The sequence below is a fragment of the Lepisosteus platostomus genome, unplaced genomic scaffold (assembly GCF_059453375.1).
Source record: "Lepisosteus platostomus isolate fLepPlt1 unplaced genomic scaffold, fLepPlt1.hap1 Scaffold_84_H1, whole genome shotgun sequence".
NCBI classification, from domain to species: Eukaryota; Metazoa; Chordata; class Actinopteri; order Semionotiformes; family Lepisosteidae; genus Lepisosteus; species Lepisosteus platostomus.
The window spans coordinates 1-26112 of record NW_028291696.1 but is presented as its reverse complement, the minus strand read 5'-3'; the positions used below and the strand labels follow the sequence as shown (position 1 = coordinate 26112).

At 43.3% G+C, this 26112-nt stretch overlaps 7 non-coding genes across 7 annotated transcripts; 5 read left to right on the top strand and 2 right to left on the bottom strand.

Moving 5' to 3' along the window:
* Positions 1–841: 841 nt before the first annotated feature.
* Positions 842–923, top strand: trnas-aga (transfer RNA serine (anticodon AGA)). Its single transcript has one exon. It is a non-coding gene; the product is annotated as a tRNA-Ser (tRNA).
* Positions 924–1136: 213 nt separating this feature from the next.
* trnag-gcc (transfer RNA glycine (anticodon GCC)) lies at positions 1137–1207 on the top strand. The gene has a single exon. It is a non-coding gene; the product is annotated as a tRNA-Gly (tRNA).
* Positions 1208–1766: 559 nt separating this feature from the next.
* trnai-aau (transfer RNA isoleucine (anticodon AAU)) lies at positions 1767–1840 on the top strand. Its single transcript has one exon. It is a non-coding gene; the product is annotated as a tRNA-Ile (tRNA).
* Positions 1841–10066: 8226 nt separating this feature from the next.
* Positions 10067–10208, bottom strand: LOC148630983 (U4 spliceosomal RNA). The gene has a single exon (XR_015934918.1). It is a non-coding gene; the product is annotated as a U4 spliceosomal RNA (small nuclear RNA).
* Positions 10209–12454: 2246 nt separating this feature from the next.
* Positions 12455–12526, top strand: trnag-ucc (transfer RNA glycine (anticodon UCC)). The gene has a single exon. It is a non-coding gene; the product is annotated as a tRNA-Gly (tRNA).
* A 1174-nt stretch (positions 12527–13700) lies between these two features.
* On the top strand, positions 13701–13774 carry trnat-agu (transfer RNA threonine (anticodon AGU)). Its single transcript has one exon. It is a non-coding gene; the product is annotated as a tRNA-Thr (tRNA).
* Positions 13775–21913: 8139 nt separating this feature from the next.
* trnas-gcu (transfer RNA serine (anticodon GCU)) lies at positions 21914–21995 on the bottom strand. The gene has a single exon. It is a non-coding gene; the product is annotated as a tRNA-Ser (tRNA).
* Between the last annotated feature and the right edge of the window lie 4117 nt (positions 21996–26112).

Below are 26112 nucleotides of genomic sequence, written 5' to 3'. Positions count from 1 at the left end.
TGTACAACATAGGTAGCCAAGAGTCTCCAAAACAATACAGAATTGACAGATAGGAGAAAATTCCCACTCGTCCTGAAGTTCCCAAAATCCAGCACTGAGCGTAAACAAAGTGTCTAAGTAGCGTGGGAATGCTAACCCTAACCCTAGCTGGAGTTTGAGCAATCCAGCACTGAGCGTAAAAAGATGAGTCAAAGTAACGTCTAATCGGATTAGTTTCCTTAGAGCTGGTTCTGAGTTTGCTCAAGAGTTTACCTTTCACAGATGCGCAAAGAAGAATGTTGGGGGTGCACGCTTCAAGGTGCCTTACAGCTGTAGGGAGTGATTCGAGACGATTCGTGGCGTGTGCTCGTTCCCATATACCGTACGCCCCGGGGTGCAGTGCTAGGATGACGTACAATACCGCTTGGGCTCGTAACGGCGTTATATGCAAGTGCGGGACGTGAGGGTTTTCGTTTGTTCGTTTTGTTTTGCTCTGCTTTGCTTTGTTTTGCTTTCCATCGCGTTGGTAAGAGCGTAAATAAAAAGGCGATTCCTGCGTCTACCACTAATGTAAGAGCTATTTCAAGTGCGACGTGGTGCGGCTTTTCAAATGCTTGTGGGCATTTCTCTGTTGTTGATTCTTTTTTTGTGTGTAACAAAGTGGCATTTTCATGTCCGGACGGGGAGACTTTATCATTCCGACATGAAGCCACCCTTAAGTCCTCTGAGGCGTGTCTGTCTGCAAGGCTTGTATTTTGGAAATGTTTTTTTGAAACGGAGAACGACTTTGAAATAGGCTTCCGCCGGCGCCTCGCGATCCAGGTAAGATTGTAGCAAGAACGCAGCGGCAGTGGGGCTTGCTGTAGTCGTGGCCGAGTGGTTAAGGCGATGGACTAGAAATCCATTGGGGTCTCCCCGCGCATGTTCGAATCCTGCCGACTACGTTATCCGCCTCCAGTCGGTGTGTTTCGGCGCAAGCAAAGAAGCGCGCCTCTTTGCTGTTCCTGGTGGTTTTAAAACGCCCAATCGCTTGTACCCGCTGCCTTGGAAATAAGTTCTTCAGCGTCCGCGAATGGCATTTTGCAGCTGGAAGCAGATGTCGACGCGTTTTGCACAGAGCACCAAAAAAGCGTCTTTTTTGAAGGCCTAGGCACTGAGCATTGGTGGTTCAGTGGTAGAATTCTCGCCTGCCATGCGGGAGGCTCGGGTTCGATTCCCGGCCAATGCAGTGGCTTTTGCAGCGAGCGGCTCCATCACTTGCATCCCCTTGCAACTCGCAACTCAAAAAACCCACTGAAGCTAAGCAGGTGTGAGCCAGGTCAGTACCCGGATGAGGGTGAGCTACAGGGGAAAACAAAGCTTCCAGCTGGAAGCGGTGTTAATGGTGCCGGCGGTGGGGCGCTCGCCCTGAGGTCTGTGCGGGTCCCAATGCCCCAGTATAGTGACGGAGATGCTGTGTTGTAAAAGGGCGCTGTCTTTTGGATGAGATGTAAAACCGAGGTCACAGCGCTCTGTGGTCATTCAAAATGACCACCAAAACCTTTGACAAAAGCTCTTGGTAATTGATGGTCTTCAATAATGCTTCTCCTTTAGGTACATTTTAAATCAGCTGAAAAATGCTGTGAAATGGGGGGGCACTTCAGGCCAGTGTAGGATTTGGGTTTCAAGAACCATGAAACTGCACGAGAAAGCCCGTACACTGAATTACACGGCTTTCTATTCAAAGGAGGACAAAAGAAATTCCCTGAGTTCGATTTTTTGCAGCACAGAGAGGAGCACTGTTGTGAGGCCGGTTAGCTCAGTTGGTTCGAGCGTGGTGCTAATAATGCCAAGGTCACGGGTTCGAGCCCCGTACTGGCCAGGTCCTTTTCTCCTCTCTTACCAAAGCTGTTAGGTTCCTTTCCGTGGTGAGAGGGGTTGTCATGCAACGCTGCCACATAGTGCCGACAGACAAGAGTGTTGCGGGAGAAGAGAAAAGTGTTTGAAGATTTAAGAGTGTCTTAGGTGGAGCCAAAATCAAGTGTCACAAATACAAGTGGGAGGATTTCCAATGTTTAATATGGTAAAAATAAGCGGAAGTTATCTGCCGGTCCAGCACAGTCTGTCATGCTTTTGTCATATACTGTAAAGTGGTGTCGAACTGGGTGTCGAACTGGAGCCTCACCATTTGCATATGTGAGGCTCCAGTTATACATCGAGTGTTGTTAAATAAAGCACTGACTTTATTTAACAACCACACCAAAACCTAACACAGGATCTACACACACACATGAGGAGACTGACGAAAACGTACGCACATTTAGGGTAGTAATTACCTAACAACACACTCTACTTTTACAGGACTAGACAGGGCACTAGAATTACTAGGACATTATTTACACAGGTAGGGTCAGCTGCTGGTCATTGTGCTGACCCTCAGACTCTTCCCGGCTACCACTCCCAGCATGCCCAGCGGTACTACGAGCGCCTAGGGGCGCTTCCTCCTCACCACCAGGCGAGGGCGTTACAATATTTACTATATTTATTATACACGTGTAAATTAATTACTGCGAAAATAATTTACTTCGTACACTGTGCAGAGTGCCGTATACTCCTAGTGTTAGATGTGTTTTCGACGTTATATATGCATTTATTAATGTCGTCGATTTTACGGTTGCAATTCGACGTTGATTATACGTCGAGGCGACGTATATATACGTATAGCCGTATTTTCGCCGTGAATATATGTATATTCGACGAATCAATGCCCACAGCTTGGCATACAAGGGTTTTGCGGAGGGGTCTTGCCACCTGCCTGAAAAAAAAACAGTAAAATTTTTGAGTGCCTATAGAGTTTCTATTTTTATTTTCTTGAGAAAAGTTGATACCATTTCCTGGAAACCCCGTCCCCCATCAGTGCGCGGTGCCCGGGGAAAAATCTGTAGGGGGGCTTCTGAAATTCTGAGGGGGGGTGATATTTCGGTTGAAACGGAGCTGTACAGTGCAGCTACCCAAATGAAATCTCACAGCTATGCCATTGATTAGTGCTTCATGATAGAAGATATCGACTAGCAATCTGGTATTTGCGATGAAGTTCAGTTTCACATTTTTCGTGAGAGTGGAGAGTACTCGTGGAGAGTATTGCCTGGAGCGAAAAGTACCATAAGCGTTCATTTTTGCAGCTACATGGACGTTCTGAATCGTTAAGAAAAAATGTTGTAAAACCAACAGAAAGCACAGACTGCTATAACTAGTCCTAGTTATATAACGATTTTAAGTATAATGATAAACTACTGCAAGGAATCGGTCCACCTGAGCAAACAGGATCGTAATGTTGACACTCAATAACGACACTGATATGTGCAGTTCCTGGACGGATAGCCCTCCTGCCCATCAAACAGACTGAGTGACTGTTCGTGTCATTTAGTGTTGTCTGACCATTGACAAAGTACAACTATTTTTTTAGGGTACAAATTAAGTTATTTAATAACGTGGATTAAATAACTGGATGGCGTGGATTTTTGTCTTAAAGGAAACAGAAGTAGGAGATATATATATGTATGTATGTTTTTGGTGTTTTCCTTGTTTGTGAAATACATATACACACGCACGACACTAACATAAACACACCTCATAATAAAAGAGCAAAGCATTAAGTAGCAGGATTTAAAGGACGTTGAGACCCGAGAATCGCCCTGATTGAGCTCAGTGTGTAAGTCCACCCTGGAGCAAAAGCAGCGATGCTGGCATTCTGGGCATGGTGAATTACTGATCAAGAAAGGGGGTTTTCGAGGTCTCGTTCCTTACCTGTGAACAGTGTGGTGTAAGTCCTCTCTAAAGTCTCTGAGAGGCATTTAGATCTGGAGGTAACAGACGCCCTTGGCTGAATGAGTGCAGGAATGCACAGGTTTTTCAAGTGAAAGCATCCCCTTACTGTATGAGCTGTTACCTCACACACGACAAAAGTAAAAGAGACCGAACATGTGTACTAACTGATGGTTTGAGAAAGTGGTGGAAGGGTCCGTTTATATATCGGAAAAGTGTAAGTTGAAGGAAAAGAAGGAGAAAAATATGGGAAAAGCTGAGTTTGTCAGAGGGAGTCTGGGGCGAAGACGCCTGTAAAATAAGCATATGCGTATTGATTGGCAAAAGCACAAGCATGTAGCTCCCACCCTGGTGCACGGCCGGCACCAGTGGTGGCAGATACATGAGAAAAAAAAGAAATTGGGATGTGACTTCTTAAGTGTGTTTACGGGGAAAACAAAAACCCGGAAGAAAAGATACTTTACTCGCTACGAAAGAGTATAAACAAAAGCGAAAAGAGGCAGTGCAGGAGAATCAGAAACTAAAAGAAGAATTAGTTCCTGGCCGCACTGCACTAGTTAATGTGTTATATCCTGCTCTCCCATAGGGGAACAGACAGGCAGGAAATGAAAATAATTGGGATCAATTCCCACAGTGACCATATGGAGACGGGGGGTCTGGGTGGGATGACACCTGGTACGAGTGTGATAGAGACAGAACAGGAACTCCCTTCTTAAACAGAGGGTGCCTGCAGACCTGTACTCTCACCCTAAGTGGGAGAGGGCCTGATGTAGCGGGGGCTGGCGCTGTTGATGACAGCGTCACTCTAAGTGTCTCGCACCCCATCGAGGGGGTCCGTACTCGCACCTACCTTCCCTGATTCCCCCATACGATCAAATCCAAAACCGGAAGATATTGACTGGTGGGCTAAAGTACCGCACCCAAAATTAGGAATGCAGCGAACCTGGAGTGCACTTCAGGAATTAAAAGGATTCATGTAGAAGTAAAACAAGAATACAGCACATTGTAGTACGAAGAGAAAAATATATTCTCGATGTGTATGTGTGTTTTATGAATTTGTGTGCCGGCATGTATGTGTGTAACTGTGAGTTTTTGTATACTAAATGACGGTGTGAGTGTGTTTAGCCAGCGGGACTGGCTAGAGACGTAACTAAAGAGACTTGATGAAAATCAACTTAAGGAGATTGGAAAATATAAGAGCGTCTGAAACGTATAAGTACAGTACAGGTGGACGTAAAAGTAGTTAGATAAACAGTGTTTGTATTTTTATACAATTAGTTGCAATAGTGAAAACAATTTGGGTTTATTCGAATGTCTCAGACATGCTGAAACGCTGTAGGTTTAGAATCGAGACTTGGGAGAATAACGTCTTGTGAGAAGATCTGTTTACCTAACGATTAGATCCTGTAAATCCCTTGTAGCCTACCTAAGTCTGTCCCAGTCCAGTGGATTAAAATGTACTGTTAATGGAGTGTTGGTTTCTCTGTTAGGGGATACTGGAGCACTACTGTCATGCTTGTTTCACTCCTCTGTTCAACAGTGTGCTATAGAGTAATGTATATGGGGAGATGGCAGGAGGCCACAGGAGTATTGGGGCACCAAGTTTTACTTGCTGAGTACCAGATTTTAATGGGTGGTTTTATCCCAGATCTATTGGGTTGGAATATTATGCATTACAAAGAATGACTATCCAGAACAGGGTATCACGTGGCTTCAACTGACTGTGATCACTCAGTATGTTGATGGTATTCTGACTGCTTCCCCTGACGAGGAAACCCACAAGTCTGAGTTGCTTCAGCTTTAGAGTGTCTAATATTAAGCAGTTATGATAAGGCCCTTTTGTGTCGAGCATTGTGTGATTTTAACAGGGCCAGGGTGCAATATTTTTACGGGGTGAGCACAACTTTTAACAGATCTGCTTAAGGGGGGAGTGCAGTACAAGGACAAGATTGCCTTGGTACCAGCAGCAAAAGCCGCCTGTAATAATTTGAAACAAGCTCTCTTACAGGTGCTGAGACTGGGGTTTCCTCAGATGGATCAACCATTCTTTGTATGTAAGTGTGGACAAAGGGTTCTGGGCAGCTGTGCTGACGCAGGAGCATGGAGGTAGGCACTATTATACCATTCGATACTGTAGCCAAAGGGTGGGGGACGGTGAAAATTGAAGAAAATGTAATACTGTTTACTGATGGGTCCTCTCTGATGCATGAGGGAGAACAGAGAACAGGCTGAGCCGTTACAACAGAATTCGAGGTGCTAACAATCGGAAAATGCCCCTCCACTGCCTCAGCACAGCAAGCCAGTTAAGAGCACTGATGGAAGATTGTAAAAAGAAAGATGTTAAAAGGTTACTGTATATGTATATAATGTATGTATTTGTTGCATGTAGGCCACAATTCTGGATGGCTATGGAGAAATAAGATTCTCTCACAACGGCAGGGACTCCAGTTAAGAATACTGGGCTTGTCTCTGAACTGATTTGTAGTTTTACAGCTGCCGACAGAAGCAGCTTGAGTAAGGTGTCAATAACACAATAAATAAAGAATTCCAGTAACTCAAGGTAACAACCATGCAGATGCAGATGCCAGACGAGCGGCACTGGGAGGGCGGGAGTCTGAGACCCCTGTGAAACCTCTACTGGGGAAAAGGGAGAATTCAGGTTGAGGCCTTTAATAGATGTTTAATAGTGGTTAGAACAAATGTGTAAAGAATGTGGGGTTGTATGATGATGTGATGTGGGCTGGCACATACCCAAGTGTATGATAAAGATGATCCCGTGGTACGGACTGCCCTGCCCCTTGGATACTGATCTAGGGGCAGACTACACTGGGAAGGTGTGCCAGGCTGTAATTGCCTCACTAGGGGTAAGTTGGAAGTCACATTGCCCCCATCACCCACAGTCTGAAAGACCAACTAAGGAAATATCAACTGAAGGGACACCGTGGGTAGATGCTCTACCTGCAGTCCTGTGCGGTTTGCGGGCTGGAGCAAATGGAACTGTGAGACTGAGCCCATTTGAGATCATCACGGGCAGCCAAAGAAACTCCCTGGAGGCCAAGTTTGGCTAACGCACTGATGAATTAACTAACTCTCTATTAAAGTATTGTAGGTTTGTTAACTGAAGCGGTGCACAGGGCTTGTGAACAGGTGCCGGACGCTTGGGGACCTCCAGCAGAGGGGAGACACGACCGGATACCTGGCGAGTGGGTGTAGGTGAAGAAGAGATACCCTGCCAGACGTTGCAATCCTGCTGGGAGGGACCATATCAAGTGCCACTAACTACTGATTGTGCCATCTGAGTGACAGGATGAGATCGCTGGATCCGCGCATCGCACTTTCACCGACCCACGGCACCAGAGACTGAGTGAACAGAAAGAAGGATGTTGTTACCGTTTCTGTGTCTGATGGTTCCTAAGACCAACAGTGTGCTTGTTAGGCCTGAGGAGCATTACTGGGGATATGGTATCAATACATTCCAGATGTTGGCATATCTATTCAGCCAAAAAATTATAATCGGAGTTGGGTCAATATTGCTGTTCCAAGATCCTGACGATAGATCTCCACATGGCTGAGGTCTGCGTTTGGGTCCTGGGGTAGGACTTTATGTATTTGTAGGATTAGGATTGTTTTATGTGTAAAATTGTAACTATCACTTGTACAAAAACATCAATAACACCTTGTTGTAACCGTGGAACGCACAATGTCATGGTAATGCATGCCTGTACATCTAAAAAGGAAAGATCTGCCCTGACATTGTATTTGTAAAAATAGACAGTCCTGATGTATGCCATATTTTATAAGGGGGGAATGAAGTAAGAGACAAGATGTTAAAAGGGTTAATAACTTAAGTCAGTTCTGCCTGAATATTAGACTTCTAAGCAACAGGGGTTTATGGCAGGAAAGGGGGTTAACTGATAAGGATTCCAGATGCGAGCAAGGAACCCCCTGGGGGTATAATCTTAAACTGACCATTTAGCAAGGGCCTCTTAACTGGCCAAATACCATGACCCCCCCCCCCCCCCCTTACAATAACATCGAATGACGTCTGAAGCAGCAAGCAAGGACTATATAACCTAAAAGTTTGTACCGGCACATCGAACAATACTTCGGTTTTGTTGTTTCTTGCGGGAAACAAGACTTTGGCTTTATTGTTCCTTGCATGCAATAAACTCATCTGTTTTACTTCATCTCGGGATCAAGAACCTTATTCCTTCTGTTACAACAGGGCTTTCTCACGCAGTTTCATGGTTCTTGTAAAAGCTCTTTACACGCTTGTAAAAGCTTTTACACGCGTTAACCACGGCCGGTGAGTTCAAGGTTGGTCAAAGCTGAAAGCTCAAAGCTGAAATAAATGTATAAAATTTGGCTTGCATCATAGCAGTTGAGCAATAAAGTCTGTCCTAATTAAAGAGTACCCAAAGTTTGAAAGTACAACATAGAATAAGAATAAGAGAAATGGCAAAACGATTTTGTGTCATCTTCCCCATTCACACTATTTTATGTGCCATTTTTTTGCTTATTCACATACTATTTTAATCAAAATAATATTAAGAAAGATCTGTATGTATTCAGATAGTATTATTATTGTTCATACTTACTCGTCAAAAGAGGATTGCTGAGATATTTGCGGATATACTTCTACGTTTGAAAAACGTGTCCAAAATGGTGACCAACGAATACTAGCAATGCATTGTGGTATATAACCGGAAAATATGCTGGGTTCGATATTTTCTCAACGTATGCGTTTATTAATGTTGTCGATATTATGGTTGAAATTTAACATTGATAATACATCGCGGCTATGTGCCCCCTGCTATGAGCTGATGTGCAATTTTAACGCATGCAGTTAGTAAGGATCGGTCACTGTTGTATGGTATTATATATAATGACATTATGGAATAGGATGGGGACAGGCCTGGCATCACGGGGGGAGGGGGGAATGTCGCCCCTTCAGTTTTGGGCAAAAAGTTTTACTTAACTTAATTTGCGCCCTAAAAAAATAGTTGTACTTTGTCAATGGTCAGACAACACTAAATGACACGAACAGTCACTCAGTCTGTTTGATGGGCAGGAGGGCTATCCGTCCAGGAACTGCACATATTATTGAGTGTCAACATTACGATCCTGTTTGCTCAGGTGGACCGATTCCTTGCAGTAGTTTATCATTATACTTAAAATCGTTATATAACTAGGACTAGTTATAGCAGTCTGTGCTTTCTGTTGGTTTTACAACATTTTTTTCTTAACGATTCAGAACGTCCATGTAGCTGCAAAAATGAACGCTTATGGTACTTTTCGCTCCAGGCAATACAAACCGTGAGAGTGACGAAAAATGTGAAACTGAACTTCATCGCAAATACCAGATTGCTAGTCGTTATCTTCTATCATGAAGCACTAATCAATGGCATAGCTGCGAGATTTCATTTGGGTAGCTGCACCGTACAGCTCCGTTTCAACCGAAATATCACTCCCCCCTCAGAATTTCAGACGCCCCCCTACAGATTTTTCCTCGGGCACCGCACACTGATGGGGGACGGGGTGTCCAGGAAATGGTATCAACTTTTGTCAAGAAAATAAAAATAGAAACTCTATAGGCACTCAAACATTTTACTGTTTTTTTTCAGGCAGGTGTCAAGACCCCCTCAGCAAAACCCTTGTATGCCAAGCTGTGGGCATTGATTCGTCGAATATACGTATATTTACGGCGAAATTACGGCTATACGTATATATACGTCGCCTCGACGTATAATCAACGTCGAATTGCAACCGTAAAATCGACGACATGAATAAACGCATATATAACGTCGAAAACACATCTAACACAGTGCCTGAGGCTTTTTACTGTATGTATCGTGTGCCTCAACTAGGAGTATACGGCACTCTGCACAGTGTACGAAGTAAATTATTTTCGCAGTAATTAATTTATTATATTTACTATATTTATTATACACATGTAAATTAATTGCTGCGAAAATAATTTACTTCGTACACTGTGCAGAGTGCCGTATACTCCTAGTTGCGGCACACACGATACATACAGTAAAAAGCCTCAGGCACTGTGTTAGATGTGTTTTCGACGTTATATATGCGTTTGTTAATGTCGTCAATTTTACGGTTGCAATTCGACGTTGATTATACGTCGAGGCGACGTATATATACGTATAGCCGTAATTTCGCCGTAAATATACGTATATTCGACGAATCAATGCCCACTGGGAACAAGCTCGCTTCTTTCTACCATGATGTCACCATGACCAAATCTGTCTTTAAACACCTTGCTCAGTCTCTAACGAGACTGTCAAAAATAGCTTTCGCTGATTGTATTGCAAACCGGCGGAAGCGGGGTATTGGGAAAAGTTTTCAACTAGCAATAATCCCGCCTCGGCTAAACCTCACAGGCTACGATACTGCCACTGCGCAAAGCTGACGGTTGCCAGGCAACCGCGGGGATCCTATGGAAATCGTTATCAATCGTCTCATGGCATGTCGTTGCTGTAACGCTTCATATTTGTCGTCTTCTTCTAGCTTGAGGTTTTGAAGAATTTCATGACAGACAAGGGCTCCGTTGGGAACAAAGAAACCCGTTGATTCTTTTCAGCAGCAGAAATACAACCCTTTAAATACAAGATGACAGAACAATGACGAAGGGCATGCCGGGAGGAACTCATGCACTACAGAGGAAAGGGGGTGGGCACGTACAGTTCACATGCAAGCCACAAGTACTCTTCTCGGATGTTGCACAAACAAATCCTAACGTCTTGAAAGCATTGCGGCATGTTTGTGTCCCACTTCCCGTGGCTGCAGGATGACTGACACGAACGGACAAACACAATCTGTGGCGTTTAGCGTGACATAGTCTTGCAGGCATCGTGCTGTCTCACTGCAATACTATACCGCTGGAGGAAACAGTCCATCTGGCCATGAAACTCATTTGAACGTCTAGCTACAGCAACTAACAATATCATGATTTATTCAGGATGTGTGGAATCAGCACGTCCCGGAGACAGCTTCCGAAATCTTGAGCATTCTCTGGTGGTAGGGGCGTTCAAGATGGCGCTCAGGTGGGAGGTAAAGTTTAGTGGTTGAGGATTTTTTTTGAGTTTTTCATGACCTGAATGTTAATTTTTGCTTTTTTTGACTACAGAAAAATAAGGACTTAACACTACTTGTTTAAACTTCAGTTATAATTGAAAGAAAAAAAAACGATTTTTTTTAGGTTTAAGAATTTCGATATGAGTAACACTGGGAAAAGAAAAGAGAGTGCTGGGTCTTCGAAGGAGAACTCTAAGATACCTCACTCGTATATGTATAGCACTACAAGAAAATTGATGGCAACTAAAGGGAAAAGTGAAGCAGCTGGAGGGGACGTGGAAAGAGTGCTGGAGATGCGCTCGTACGCGAGCGCTCGCAGCCCAAGTGAGACTCAGCTGCCAGAGGAAGAGCCGGAGTCCCTGCCCAGCACACCTGTGAAAACCCCGGCAGCCAAGAGAGGAAGGGGCGACCTGACGCTGGAGGAGCTCCAGACCAACATCTTCAACATGATGGCACAGAGCATGGGTGAGCTGAAGGAAATGACTTGATCTAATACAGTCGCAATCGAAAGTCTTAAAAAGTCCATGGACTGTGTGTTTAAAGAGGTTGAAGACTTAAAGAGTGAAGTAAAAGTTCTTAAACAAGTAAATACCAAACAAGAAAAGCATATTAAAGAACTTGAATTGAAAGTGAACGATGTAGATAGATACCGTCGATGATGGAATTTAAAATTATTTGGAGTTAAAGAGGAACGTGATAAGGACCTTGTTGCAACAGTGAAGGGTATCTGTAAAAGGACCCTGCCGGACCAGGAGGACGTAATATCGGCCATTGACTTTGTTCACAAGCTCGGGAGAGCGAACATGTCTGGGCAAGTGCTCCCCAGATCGATTATAATACAGTTCACCAAGAGGACGGCGAGGGACATGCTGTGGCGAGCGGCGAGGGGGAATGAGTATTTGAATGGGAACAAACTGAGGTTTGCAGAGGACCTGTCTGCCGCGGACAGGAGTACCAGGAACCAGCTGTGGCCCCAGGTTGAAGCTGCCAGAAGAGAGGGGAGGAGAGCCTACTTTGTGGGAGCGAGGGCCTTTGTGGACGGGAAGGAGATTTGCTCCCAGTGACTGCTCAGTTAATGATTATGTTTGGTTTTATTTGTTATACCAGTATATACTAGTGTTTCTTTAGTGTTAGTTTGGAATGGTGTAGTTAAGTGTTAAGGACTGTTATAGTTCTGGTTCTTTGAAAAACTCAATAGTTTAGACAGTCTTAGAGTTAGTTATTTGCTTTTGTGTATGTCTTTTTCATGAATGCCAGAGGTACTCGAAATGTTGTTAAAAGAAAAACTGTGTGCTGAGTTTTATTTTTTACAGGAAACGCATGCATGTTGAAACTAAAGTTTATAAATAATTGAGAAATATTAAAGCAAGGAAAATATGATACGTGTAAAATATACAATTTGATCACATAATTACTTAATTACCTCTGGTAGTTAAATGCTTTTTTCTGCTGCGTTTTTTTTCTCTTGTACATGACTCTGATCCTCTTGTTGTATTTGTATTTGTAAATTCTATGTTTAATAAAAAATTTTTTAAAAAAAGCATTCTCTGGTGGTGTCCTGCAGACTTCCTGTGGGCATGCGTTGGTGGTATAGTGGTGAGCATAGCTGCCTTCCAAGCAGTTGACCCGGGTTCGATTCCCGGCTAACGCAGTGGTGAATGTTTTCAAATGCTATCATGAGCCTTGGATTGTGACTAGCAAAGCGAAGCCTTTTGAAAGAGCTAAAGCACTGAAAAACGGAATTGAGGGAGAATCTTACAGGGGATTCTGAGTGGTGTCTGCATACACGCAGTCCGATATGGGTGCTGAAAGCTTGAGCTACTCTCAATGTCATGCTGGCTTTCCCCGGAGTAAATCTGTTACATTGAAAGAATGCTTCTCGCAGGTTCAAAAAGGGACCCTTGTTAATTGGAGAAATCAATGATTTCAAATGAATTCTGTATGCGTTAAAAGACAGCTATACACAGAAAACATGCAGGACACTGCTCATGAGTGTGGAGTTCAGCCGAAACACAGTGTGTTTTTTCAAGCCATCTGACAAAGCCCGCCCACTGAAAACTGCAGCAGATCGTGTAAAGACGTTCAACTTTGTAACTACTGCACGCACAGGAAGCAGAATAAATTCCTCTTTTCAAACTGTCAAAGGTTTGCTTTACGAACGCCGCAGGACATCGCACAATCTCTTTTGAACAGGGACAAACGATTTCTTATGGGGCGCAGTAAGTACTGTTACTGTCACTGCTCGATACCGACGTTGGCCTACTATACCATGTTCAGCCACCGCTAGAAAATGTACGGCTCTAGCACCGGAGCAAGCAACAGGAGGGCCGACGTCAAACAGGCACATGTGTCGGACATGGAGAGCGACGAGAATGAGATTTGAACCCATGACTGCAGAGCACAATGTATTAGCAGTCCATCACCTTAACCACTCAGCCACCTTGTCGACGAAACTGGGCTGTCCGGACATGGGTTGGCGCGCTCCAGATGATCTTTTTCTTTTTTTTCCCTCGTACTCGAGGGTCATTTTCCTGTTCCACATGTGATTTCAACATTTTCCTTGGGAGATGTCAAGCCAGCAAGCCACTGCTGTGGTTCAGTGGCCAGTGTGGAGTTCAGTGGCCCTGTTGTACACAGAAAGCACATTGAGCTCCTTGGACATGAAAAGTTCCAGATAAGAGCCATTTGTCATCCTTTCTCTTGGTGTCGATGTTGCTATTGTATGTAAAGGTGGCAACTTGCTCAGCAAGCAGGCGGAGCACACACCGAATGCAGATGTGTCTGAGTGGTGTGTCCAAGTGGCTGCAAAAGGACAGCACTCCTGGGGCGCTGTGGCTTAGTTGGTTAAAGCGCCTGCCTAGTAAACAGAAGATCCTGGGTTCGAATCCCAGCAGTGCCTTCTTTGTTGTGTCTTCTCGAACAGAACTGGTCCTTACAGACAACCGCCTACGGCTAGACTTAATTAAATGCAAGTATTCATTTCCTGTCTTTAACGCGACTTGTTTTTCTTAAAATGGATGCAACTTGCAAAACATGAAATACAAGCCTTGCTAATCAGCGCTAGCGGCTGGCAAAAAAAAAAGAAGTCAGCAATGTTTTTTTCTTTAACCTTAACCCTGCTAATGGAGAAGAGTTAAACGACCAAGTCTATGCAGCTTAAACGATGCGCAAGTCGGGTTCTTAGCTGAAAGGGTGGTAAATCACACTCACCCCAGTCCTTAATCTTTTAAAGAGGATACAAAATTGAACCTAGTCGCCACATCACATACATCCTGTTCAATGATAAAAAGGTAACATCTATCCTCGCTCCAGAGTAAATCTCACGTTGAGGGCATCTTTTTTTTCACTTTACCGTGAGTCGGGCTCGGCTGCACAGAGGAGAGAGCAGACCAATGAGGTCACAGGGACAGGGGAGTCACACGCTGGCGGTTTGAATACGCGGAAGATCACTGAGGGATCCACAGTATGTGGACCCTCCGTTCGCCATCAGTCCGCACTCCGGACTCTGAATCCTGCCATCCGAGTTAAGATCTCAGCGGAACCTGAGGCGCAGTTCCTTCTTAAAACGTAATCTGGTGAGCATTTCTAGAATCGCACTTGTATAGATGCAGCCTTTAATGTGTTGCTAGGTTAAAATTGATGACTTCTTGTATTTCAGTAGGCAACTGCCCTCTTGATTTTGGATTTAATCTCTTTATTACAGGGGCGCTTTTATGAAGACAGAGTCATGTTCAGGTACTTTGTTTGATGGAGGAAGCTTATTTCGGACTCTGTGATCTGCTCACCTGGAAAGGTCTGCTGTACTACTACAAGAGAGAAGTAGAGTCTGGAAGAAGGGACAATTTTATGATGCTTTGGAAGATAATGTTTTTTTTTTCTTATACTGAAAATGAAAAGTAGTTGTTTCTATATGGACTCAGTCTTTGGAATTTGTATATTTATATATTTCAGTGAACCCTCAGCCATTCCTTCTGTATTGTAATTCAATTTCTCTTTTAAAATTCCTTCCCCACTTCTAGGACCTGCAGTTGCTGAACTCCACAATGGCTTCTATTGGAAAGTCTGTGACTGAGACCAAGTAAGTGTTCACTTTTTTATGAAACCATTATTTATTTTGGAGCAATGAGCAATTCTTATATAAATGCAATAAAATCATTATGCTCAAACTATGAGAGAGAATTTTAAGGATAATTTAAGAAATCAGTCTTAGCTTGTTTCTATACACAGATGGTATTATTTATTTTCAAAGGAAACCCGCGAGGATTCCCCTGGTGTGCAAGATGTGCCTGAATACTTTTGATCAGCTTCCTGCTCACTTCAAGAGAGCGTGTATGAAGCATGCCACGGCAGAAGAGATCGGGATGGCCTCTCAACAGACGAGGGAGGACATGATGAATCACCTGAAGAACGGGGTCATTGTGGATTACCACAGAATAGAGATCAAAGGACACTTTGTGGGCTTGAAATACAAAGAAAATCTTGTTCTATGGTACAAGATAAATACAAAACTTAAGCTTTTATTTTAATTAGATTTATTTATAAAGCATAAGCAATCATTTATTACATTAATATATGTGAAAATAACATTTTAGTATCATACATTTAGTATATTTAGTTCCTAATGCTGAAAGAAATGATCATAGAACATGACATCTAACCTTACCTGCGGTGTTTTTAATCCCTATTGCTCAATGCACGGTGAAAGCATTGCATACATATGTCTGACAATGAGGAATGGGCCCCTGAGACAGTCATTTGCCTGTTTCACAAATGATCGTATTTTACAAGAGATTCTGTTTGGGATTCAGATGTGCATTCTGACAGCAATCCCTTTCAATAAATGATACGTTCTGGATGAGGTCAAAGGTGTTGGAACACTGTATTTAGGATGTGTTTGCAGTGATTGTGTGTCTTCTGCTTCAACGCAGTGATATATAGACGTGCTCCTGTAATTTATTGGTACAAGCCCAGGGCAGTGAGCAGTCTGAGGATTTATTTCCAGACGGTATAGAGCAGTGAAGCAGTGAAGTAGTGCAACACACTGGATCATTATATTGTTAGAATCTATTCTACTTAAATTATTACATTATACACAATTTGAGTTCATTTTAAAAAGTAAAAGGTAATGAAAGGAATGCATTTTCGTAAGAAAGATAATACCGATATGCATGTGATAATCTTCCTTATATCATGTAGTGCGTCATTTGGACACTTTGTGGGATTGAAATACAAAGAAAACCATGTTATATGGTACAAGATAAATACAAAACTTAAGCTTTTATTTTAATTAGATTTGTTTATAAAGCATAAGCAATCATTTATTACATCGCTTCTTGAATTAAATCTTTTGACAAGAGGTAAGACTTCTATTTTACATTTAAACCCATGTTTAGCTGTATTTTTTAGATTTAACTGAACCAATTTCTGTGTGTGATAATGTCCTTGAATTCTGACAACATCACACTAAATTACATGATATAAAACAGCTAATGTTTCTAGAGATAAAGTTTCTGGGATGCTTCTAATTACTTTTTATTACCAGGGACAGTTTAATTCACCTTGTACAGTACTGAAAGACCAAGATGCTTTTTTCTAAAGTTATTTAACATTTTATAGAACTTTGTCTACTATGGCAACATGATGAGCTTGGTGAAACTTGGAAAAATACTGCTTGGACACTTATCTTAAGATAAAGATAGGATAAAGGTTTATCTTTTGCACCTACCTGACCCCCAGGGAAGGCCAATGCTTTCTAAGTTGATGGTTCCCTACAGTAGACTGTACCTTATCTTCAAAGGTAATGTATATTGACCCAAATCAGTTTTGGACTCCAATCTACTGACGAAATGGAGCCTATCCTTTTTTCAGGATTTTAGCATCATACGTTTGGTATATTTAGTCCCTAATGATGAAAGAAATGATCATAGAACATTTGGACACTTTGTGGGCTTGAAATACAAAGAAAATCATGTTCTATGGTACAAGATAAATACAAAACTTAAGCTTTTATTTTAATTAGATTTATTTATAAAGCATAAGCAATCATTTATTACATTAATATATGTGTGTAGCGGCGAGGCTTATTAATAAGGCAGAATTAAGTGTTCTGAGCCTTTCCAAATGAGGCCCCATTTCTCTGTTCATCTCTGTGGTGCAGCCACAGAGAGACTATTCATGCAGGGTGATTTAAGGTCCTAGGACAGCTCCCAAAGGGGGATGCACTTAGCTAAGCCTTTCTATCATGATCAATGGTCATCCATTGGCGCCTATCTGTCTAGGGAGTGCCAGTTGGACATCTGGACTGCATTACTAAGTGTCAGGACTAAGTGACTCATATCTCACCTTGATCAATCAATCAGGGACTGGTAGGGCCGAGTAACCCACGTGGGACTCTGATGCCCATGGAACTTTCAGCCAATCAATGAGCTGAAGTTCCTCCAGGTAAAAACAGGCAACACAGAGAGCCTGTGAGATTCAGTAAGATTCAGAAGGGAGGATTCAGAGGATTCTGTGGACAATTCTAAAGGGAATTCAAAGGAGAATTCCAGGGCAGGACGGCCCAGGAGCAGAAGGCTCCCAAGGGCAGGACATTCTCGCAGCGCGCCTCCTGACCATCCTGAGACTCAGCCCGGACAACCACGGAACGGCCAGTGTGTCCGAGTGCCAGAACTTTCCTTTGTTCTAAGAGTCTAGAGCGGAGGTTGCCAGAGAATAACCAGAGGATCCACCCGAGGTTAGCACCAGCAGCAGGCCTCGTGAACAGGTCGGAACTGTGGACAGCTGAATCACTATTCAGAACTAGCTCTTCATCAGAAACGAACCGGTCCTCTTCCTGACTTGCTGGGACCAACAGTCATCTTTTCTCCTGTGCACAAACTTTGCTAGTTAAAGCCAACAGTGAGCATCAGCAGTGCAGCGTCGCAAGCCGCACAGCACAGCCTGGCACGGAGCCAGAGAGCGCGGATTGGACAGCAACAGCCTGCAACTGTTTCTTTGTGCCCGCAGGAAGATCTGAATCCCCAAAGATTGGATGAGTATTCAACTTCAATGCATTACAGCTCGAGAATTCAATTGTTATCCCAACCAGTTGATATCAATTTAATTCCTAAGAGTTATGTACTTGTTTGAGTATCTAATGTAGAAGTTATAACCAAGTTCATTAACGAAACGGTCTTAATGAATGATATACTGAACGTATGTCCTCTTGATATGTGTAACACTTCGTAACTGACTGAATATATATCTTTTGTATTCTGATAACCCTCTTGATAAGATCTGTTAGGTTTACATGCATATTTTATGTATTAATAAATGTATCCTCGTGTATTAGTACCTGTGTGTGCGCGTTGTTTGAGTTATGTCACATGGTTGGATTCTAAAGCTATCAAAAGAATCAACTTTGTGATTTACTGCTACAATTAATAATTGTCTCAGTAAATGCCCAAACCCTACAGAACTGGTGCCTTCAGAGACCCCCTACATTTAATTTTGCTATGGCAACATTACATATTTGGCGTCCCTGAGCCGGTTTTCTTACATGTGAAAATAACATTTTAGCATCATATTATTACATACAGGTCTCTAGCTTCAACACAGTGATATATATATATACTCAGTGATTTATTGGTACATGCCCAGGTCAATAATCAGAATGAGGATTTATTTCCAGACGGGCTACAGGTAGTGTTGTGAAATACTTCAACACACTGGATCGCAGATTTAGACCCCCTGCACTCTTACTCCTTAAAAACCAAAGAAATGAAGATATGTAGCAATTACATTGCAACAGGGCTGACAGTGACTTAATGCTTATACTAGTGGACTTCTGGTACCTTTAGGGTACGGTGTTCCCTGAAGGGCTCTCAAACCCCGCATTTCAGATGCCTAGCTGTTTCGCTGATGTGTTGCACCTCAGAATCACTTTTAAACCTTACCTCTGGTATCTTTAATCCCTATTGCTCAACGCATGGTGAAAGTATTGCATAAATGTGTCTGAAAATGAGCAATGGGCACCTGAGAGACTCATTTGCCTGTTTCACAAATGATCATATTTGACTAGAGATTCTGTTTGGGATTCAGTTGTGCATTCTGACAGCAATCGCTTTCAAAAAACGATACATTCTGGATGAGGTCAAGGTGCAGGAACACTGTATTTAGGATGTGCTTGCACTTATTCTGTGTCTCTAGCTTCAACACAGCGATATATGTATATGCTCACTGATTTTTTGGTACATGCCCAGGGCAATAATCATTATGAGGATTTATTTCCATATGTGCTAGAGGTAGTGTTGTGAAATTCTTCAACACACTGGATCGCAGGTTTAAACCCCCTGCACTCTTACTCCTTAAATACCAACAAATGCAGATATGTAGCAATCATATTGTAGCGGACACTCATTTGCCTGTTTCACAAATGATCATATTTTACTAGAGATTCTGTTTGGGATACGGATGTGCATTCTGACAACAATCTCTTTCAAAAAATGATTTTACCTTATCGCAGCTTTGCCCTTCTTGCCTCTTTGGAAAATATCTCCATCTTGTGGTCGTTGTTGGTAATGTCTAGACAATATCTCCATCTTGTGGTCGTTGTTGGTAATGTCTAGACAACATCTCCATCTTGTGGTCGTTGTTGGTAATGTCTTCTTATGCCCTTTTTTATTTTAATTCTCTATTAGTTGATTCTAGTATCTCTACAATGGAGCTGAAAATTTTCCAGAAAGTGGTTGCAAGCCCGATATCATGCGAAGAAACTTCAGGATTCGGGGATCAGTCAATGGATTTTCTTCAAAGTTGGATTTTTGCACTCTGTGGACCAAGAGATGTTGTTCTATAATGTTTTTTTTTTCAAATTTAAAAATATCATTTTTTCATGGAGCTTTGAATGGGATGGATTCACCCTCCTTTAGCCAGGACAGAGCTCCAGGAGCCTGGGTAGGATTCTAGCTTTCTCCCCTTGCAGGCACCTGGCACAGAAGACAATATTTTTTTCCTTAAAATCTTTTTTTTTTGTGTTCCTTGTTGTTCCAAACTTAATTTTAATCACTTTTAATTAGAGATTTTATTAAAAATAGTGCAATAAATGACTAATTTCACAAAAATTAATGTAATATAAAACGGATGTTTTCAACTTTATTGTAGTGTTTTAGAAACTAATATGTCTTCAAAAATGGTTGTTTTTCACTCCTATGAATGAAAACTGTTGTTATATGATGTTTTTTTTTTCAAATTTTAAATGATCATTTTTTCATGGAGCTTTGAAGGGGATGGATTCACCCTCCTTTAGCCAGGACAGAGCTCCAGGAGCCTGGGTAGGATTCTAGCTTTCTCCCCTTGCAGGCACCTGGCACAGAAGACATCATTTTTTTCCTTAAAATCTTTTTTTTTTGTGTTCCTTGTTGCTCCAAACTTAATTCTATTCACTTTTAATTAGAGATTATATTAAAAATAGTGCAATAAATGACTAATTTCACTAAAAATACTAAAAGTAATATAAAACGGATGTTTTTAACTTTATTGTAGTGTTTTAGAAACTAATATGTCTTCAAAAATGGTTATTTTTCACTCCTAGGAATGAAAGCTGTTGTTATATGATGTTTATTTTCAAATTTTGAAAAAGCAAAGGATTCTAGCTTTCTCCCCTTGCAGGCATCGGACACAGAGAACCTCATGGTTTTCCTAAAAATCATTTTTTATGTTCCCTGGTGTTCCAAATTTAGTTTTAATCAATTTTAATTTGTTATGTTACAAACAGGGTAATAAAGTCTTAATTGGACTATAACTAATGTCATATTGTCTGCTACAAAACTGATATTTTCAGCTCTATTGTAGAGATTCTAGAATCAACTAATAAAGAATTGAAATAAAAAAGGGCATAAGAAGACATTACCAAAAACGACCACATGATGGAGATATTGTCTAGACATTACCAACAACGACCACAAGATGGAGATATTGTCTAAACATTACCAACAACGACCACAAGATGGAGATATTTTCCAAAGAGGCAAGAGGGGCAAAGCTGCGATAAGGTAAAATCATTTTTTGAAAGAGATTGTTGTCAGAATGCACATCCGTATCCCAAACAGAATCTCTAGTAAAATATGATCATTTGTGAAACAGGCAAATGAGTGTCCGCTACAATATGATTGCTACATATCTGCATTTGTTGGTATTTAAGGAGTAAGAGTGCAGGTTTAAACCTGCGATCCAGTGTGTTGAAGAATTTCACAACACTACCTCTAGCACATATGGAAATAAATCCTCATAATGATTATTGCCCTGGGCATGTACCAAAAAATCAGTGAGCATATATATATATATCACTGGGTTGAAGCTAGAAACACAGAATAACTGCAAACACATCCTAAATACAGTGTTCCAGCACCTTTGACCTCATCCAGAACGTATCATTTCTTGAAAGGGATTGCTGTCCGAATGCACATCTGAATCCCAAACTGAATCTCTAGTAAAATACGATCATTTGTGAAACAGGCAAATGACTGTCTCAGGGGCCCATTTCTCATTGTCAGACACATGTATGCAATGCTTTCACTGTGCATTGAGCAATAGGGATCAAAAACACAGCAGGTAAGGTTAGAAGTCATGTTCTATGATCATTTCTTTCAGCATTAGGGACTAAATATACTAAACGTATGATGCTAAAATGTTATTTTTACATATATTAATGTAATAAATGATTGCTTATGCTTTATAAACAAATCTAATTATAATAAAAGCTTAAGTTTTGTATTTATCTTGTACCATAGAACATGATTTTCTTTGTATTTCAAGCCCACAAAGTGTCCAAATGATGCACCTTTGACCTCATCCAGAACGTATCATTTCTTGAAAGGGATTGCTGTCCGAATGCACATCTGAATCCCAAACAGAATCTCTAGTAAAATACGATCATTTTTGAAACAGGCAAATGACTGTCTCAGGGGCCCATTTCTCATTGTCAGACACATGTATGCAATGCTTTCACTGTGCATTGAGCAATAGGGATCAAAAACAGAATGGAAACAGACATGGAAACCAACGAGGATGGGATTTGAACCCATGCATGCAAAGCACAATGGATTAGCAATCCATTGCCTTAACCACTCGGCCACCTCGTTAACAAAACTGGGCTGTCCCAACTGGGTTGGCGCGCTCCAGATGATCTTTTTCTTTTTTTTCCCTCGTACTCGAGGGTCATTTTCCTGTTCCACATGCGATTTCAACATTTTCCTTGGGAGATGTCAAGCCAGCAAGCCACTGCTGTGGTTCAGTGGCCAGCGTGGAGTTCAGTGGCCCTGTTGTACACAGAAAGCACATTGAGCTCCTTGGACATGAAAAGTTCCAGATAAAAGCCATTTGTCATCCTTTCTCTTGGTGTCGATGTTGCTATTGTATGTAAAGGTGGCAACTTGCTCAGCGAGCAGGCGGAGCACACACCGAATGCAGATGTGTCTGAGTGGTGTGTCCAAGTGGCTGCAAAAGGACAGCACTCCCGGGGCGCTGTGGCTTAGTTGGTTAAAGCGCCTGTCTAGTAAACAGAAGGCCCTAGGTCTGAATCCCAGTGGATAACCGCCTACGGCTAGACTTAATTAAATGCAAGTATTCATTTCCTGTCTTTAACACGACTTGTTTTTCTTAAAATGGATGCAACTTGCAAAACATGAAATACAAACCTTGCTAATCAGCGCTAGCAGCTGGCAAAAAAAAAGAAGTCAGCAATGTTTTTTTTCTTTAACCTTAACCCTGCTAATGGAGAAGAGTTAAACGACCGAGTCTATGCAGCTTAAACGGTGCGCACGTCGGGTTCTTAGCTGAAAGGGTGGTAAATCACGCTCACCCCAGTCCTTAATCTTTTAAAGAGGATACAAAATTGAACCTAGTCGCCACATCACATACATCCTGTTCAATGATAAAAAGGTAACATCTATCCTCGCTCCAGAGTAAATCTCACGTTGAGGGCATATTTTTTTTCACTTTACCGTGAATCGGGCTCGGCTGCACAGAGGAGAGAGCAGAGCAATGAGGTCACGGGGACAGGGGAGTCACACGCTGGCTGTTTGAACACGCGGAAGATCACTGAGGGATCCACAGTATATGGACCCTCCGTGCGCAATCAGTCCGCACTCCGGACTCTGAATCCTGCCATCCGAGTTAAGATCTCGGCAGAACCTGAAGCGCAGTTCCTTCTTAAAACGTAATCTGGTGAGCATTTCTAGAATCGTACTTGTATAGATGCAGCCCTTAATGTGTTGCTAGGTTAAAATTGATGACTTCTTGTATTTCAGTAGGCAACTGCCCTCTTGATTTTGGATTTAATTTCTTTATTACAGTGGCGCTTTTATGAAGCCAAGGGACCAGGGAGCTGCCCCAGTACTGGGATGGCCAGTTCGAAATCATAGAAACTATTGTCAATTCCAGTCCCATGTCAGTGCGAGCAGGGATTTTGACATCTTGTTTTGCTATGTTCTGCACCAACAGGCAGGTGGCTCGGCCATTCCGTTCCAGTCTGGGGGTACAACAGACTGCTAGGTTCAGTCTGATAAACTGAGCTGATGGTTGGAAGAAAACCATCTCAGCGTCCATTCTCTGTCCCTTCTTTAGGACAAGGCGTACCGGAAACCCTGCTGTTGACGCAGGAACGATCAGGTCCGATTCGTTTACTACCTGGCAGGCCTGAGGAATCGTCTGACCTGACCGAATGTTCTCGGGGTCACCGCTTAGAGAGTGGGCATCTGGGTCCACCCGTTTCCACAGCACACTGTTTACTGTGTCCAGCTGGGCGCCCAGTCGAACCAATAGGTCTGCACCAATGCAGACCGAATGGGTCAGCTGAGGTGCTACCTGGAAGTAGTGAGCAAACTTCCTTTTTCCGATGGAGATGGAAGCTACACAGCTTCCTTTGCTCCAAATGGACCTATGAGGTGGGGGTGCCCACCACAGAACCTGTGACTGCGTCACCAGGGTCACCTGACAGCTTCGCGACAGGTCCTCGAACAGACCTTCACTGATTATGGACTTCTCAGAGCTGAGGCTAAGAATTACATCATCAACCTGCACTTCTGCCACCTGGACCCCCTCCCACCACCATGGGGTGGTAGTCCTGGACCCCCTGAGGTACCAGGGTGCACAGAAAGGACTCCCATTCATTACCGGACAGGGAGATCCACTCTTCTTCAGGGATGAAAAGGGGGTGTGCTTTACCTGGCGGGTCAAGCAGCTGCTCGGAGCACTGCTCCTGTAGTTGGGAGACCGTGGGAGTGCTGGCCTGGGCAGGACTTCCCTGTAGTTTTGGAAAGCAAGAAGAGACATTTATTCTCGTCCAGAGGAACCAGGAGGAACCTCCAACTCAGCTATAGTGTTCAGTGGGCACTGTGTGATCACAGCATAACCACTGAATCCCCCTTTTTGCTGTGCAACAGGCTTAGGGTTTTTGACCTGAGCCCACAATTTTCCACGCTGGCAGTACACCAGAGGCTCCAGCCTGTCAAGCAGGTCTTGGCCAATGAGTAGTGGCTCTGTTTTTAACCTAGAGATGTAAACAGGATGCACCACGTTCATTGGCCCGAACCTAAGTGCCACCCACACTCGGTGTGTGATCCTGGCATGATCCTGGGTATAGCTGGAAATATCTATCTTACACGGTTCTACCTTAAGTCTGATGCCTTTTCCTTTCGCTACTCGTTTGAGCTCGCTGAGTAGATCGGCTGACATCAAACTAATTTCAGCCCCAGTGTCAATCAGTGCTTCTCTATCTAAGACGTTTTCAAGAGAAACCTTGATATAAATACGCCTTGCTTTGCCTTTCTGGCTGAGATTCCCTAAGAATTGTTGGAAGCCTGCCTTTTCTTTGACTTCAGGGGCGGGGTCAGCGCCCAACTCAGAGTCACAGCCTTCTTCCAGGCAGGAACCCTCCCACCCAATCAGATAGACTGAGGGAGGGGCTTGGGACGGATCCCCGCCTCCTCCAGTGAGAAGGGGCGTGGTCCCCCTAAGCTCATTCACACTTCCGGCATTCGGTGCGGAAGGTTTACCCTGTCCTGATCTCTCAGGCAGGGCTTGTTCAAGCCTGGCCAGGTGGGCTGCAGTCGACTCCCTTCGTCCAGTCTTATGATAGTCTCTGCCTGAGCCCTTGCCTTCCCCGTAGCGCTCACGGCGGCTCTGACGCTTAGGGCGGTCCTGCCAGCCTATTTTGCGCCGGGGCTTAGCGAGCTCAGGAACCTCAGCTGCCTCGAGCTGAGGCGAGTCGTCAACCCTGCTGGCTTTAGTGGCGAACACGGCCGTTTTAGCAGGTTTTCGCTCTGAGGAAGCAGAGACTTCAGCTCCCCAGGCTTTTTGAGCCAACCTTCTAATGTCAGCCATTTTCATCGCTTTTGCATCAGTGTGCATCACAATCATTTTCCTGACTGAGGGATGCAGATTAGCAATGAATAAACCTTTGAAATTCACGTTCTCTTCGCAACCCTCTTCATTCCGCCCTGCAAAATAAGTGCGCCTAAGCCTCTGATAATAATCGCGAGGGGCTTCAGCTTTTTCGTGCTTAATATGGTGCGCTGTGGCCACGGCAGCTATGGGAACGATAAAAGCCGAAAATTCTCCGATCATTGCCTGACACAGCTCCTCAAAGCTATTACAGACCTCCGGTCCTTGTCTAGACATCCACTCGTGGACCGCTCGGCTGGTAGTTTTCCTTACTTACATAGCCTTTTCCTGTTCGGACGCTTCGGGCATAAACTGCAAAGTATATCTCAGCTCATCGATGTAGGTCTCCACATTCTTCCCTGACACTGACGGGTCAAACCTTTCTACATCTTTGGCTAACTGCCTCAGGGAGTGGAGGTTAATTTTTACGGTTTCTCCGCGGGCAGGGAGACGGCCGTGATCAGGAGCAGGGGGTCTATGCCTGAATTGACTCGCCCTTGCGTTTCGCGCAGGACTCGGCGATCTCCCCCATGCCGATCCGACCACAGACCCTGGCCGGGAGAAACCTCCTCCCGGCGCGCTGGTTGAGCGCTCCGGGCTGCTAGGTGGGCTGGCATGCAAGTGGGATCTAGTCTATTTTGCTTCCAGTACGGCAGCATCTGACTCCTTTTGCCTTTCCTGGCTGAGCTCATTTAAACTCTCAATTTCTTTTTCTTTTTCTTTCAAGCTCGCTTCCAGGTCTCTCCTAGCTACCTCAGCCGCAGTTTCTCTAGCAGACAAGTCATCTAATTTACCTAAAACTTCCCTGAGTCAGTC